General features: G+C 42.8%; 1 non-coding gene across 1 annotated transcript; it reads left to right on the forward strand.

The window, feature by feature from the left end:
- The first annotated feature begins 883 nt into the window (after window positions 1–883).
- LOC115845712 (U6 spliceosomal RNA) lies at window positions 884–990 on the forward strand. The gene has a single exon (XR_004036598.1). It is a non-coding gene; the product is annotated as a U6 spliceosomal RNA (small nuclear RNA).
- Window positions 991–1,651: the final 661 nt, after the last annotated feature.

The following is a 1,651-nucleotide window of genomic DNA, read 5'->3' on the forward strand; positions in this document are numbered from 1 at the left end:
TATCCTCATTACGTGTGTGTTGCACATTTTGTAGCTGTTCCACAGTCCTTGGGTACTCTGTTCTGTACTGGGTAAAAGGAACAGCTGTAAATAGGCCTTTAGCAATGTGGTGGTGAGCTATGCATATGGGATGCTGTGGGAAGCATTCTATAGCCTATGAGTAGGTCTCCGTATTTCAATAAGCCTACACTTCTGGCCTGTGAACTTCCCAAGTGTTTCTCAGGGTTTTATTCCCCCATAGATGGGACAGGATGGCTAGGGTTGGCTGGGGTTTGGTATTTCCCTTCTCCCAGGTCAGTTAGACTTTGATAATACTCCAGCAGGTTAGGCTTTGGTTAACTAGATTCCCCTGGGGTCAGGCCTTGTTAAGAACAGAATGCTTTGGTATATTTCAAAATGGTATCCTTTTCGTCCTCCTGCTGGAAGCATCATGGGAGTTTTCTCCAGTATTTACTGTGAGACCCTGGTTGATTTCCTAGAGGTAAATCTCACAATACTGTGAGACCGCCCCCCATTACTGGGCCCCCCTGGAGTTTTTCACTATTAGAGTTGTTCATGCTGAGCCTCCAGCAATTCAGTAATTACAGGTCTGGTTTTCCTACCCCAGCTCTGGTTCCTGTGTGGTTTCTGCTCGTCTGTGCTCTGGTAAGTCATGAATCCCTGTATGCACCTGTCTCTCCAATACTGGGGGCAGTCCTTTGTCCTGTCCTCCCTTCTCTTATGGCTTTAAGAAGTGTTGATTTTTCAGTCTGTTCAGCTTTTTGCTTGTTGTTAAAATGGAGTGACAACTTTCAACCTCACTGCATGATGGACCTGAAAACAGAATACTCCTTATTTATTCTTACTCAGAAAACAGATGAGCTTGTCTCAGAAGGCAGCTAGGGTGCTCGCTTCGGCAGCACATATACTAAAATTGGAACGATACAGAGAAGATTAGCATGGCCCCTGCGCAAGGATGACACGCAAATTCGTGAAGCGTTCCATATTTTTTTAAGAAAAAAAAAATGTCATGAAAAACCTAGGGGTGAAACAGGAATAAAGACACAGACTTACTAGAGAATGGACTTGAGGCTATGGGGAGGGGGAAGGGTAAACGGTGACAAAGCAATAAAGAGGCATGGACATGTATACACTACCAAACGTAAGGTAGTTAGCTAGTGGGAAGCAGCCGCATAGCACAGGGAGATCAGCTCGGTGCTGTGTGACCGCCTGGAGGGGTGGGATAGGGAGGGTGGGAGGGAGGGTCACGCAAGCGGGAAGAGATATGGGAACATATGTATATATATAACTGATTCATTTTGTTGTGAAGCTGAAACTAACATACCATTGTAAAGCAATTATGCTCCAATAAAGATGTTTAAAAAAAAAAAAAAAGAAGGCAGCTAGGGTTATGAACACCAAAGCTAATCCTTCCCAATATTTCCAACTTACCTGAAGGAAGAGACAAAGGTATTGTCATTCGCTCAGAGTTCAAAGTTTATAGTTCCATTGTCCCAGATATGAAAGCTAAATATCTATTTATTTGAGTAGGGTCTACATAGTTACCTGAATATTCACAAAGCAGAAATATTTCATTACATATTTATTTCCTATTAGAAGTATCATCAGAAAAACATTGAAATGCTTGCCACCTTTATTTGTTACTGCATAG

The sequence above is a fragment of the Globicephala melas genome, chromosome 7 (genome assembly GCF_963455315.2).
Source record: "Globicephala melas chromosome 7, mGloMel1.2, whole genome shotgun sequence".
Lineage (NCBI taxonomy): Eukaryota > Metazoa > Chordata > Mammalia > Artiodactyla > Delphinidae > Globicephala > Globicephala melas.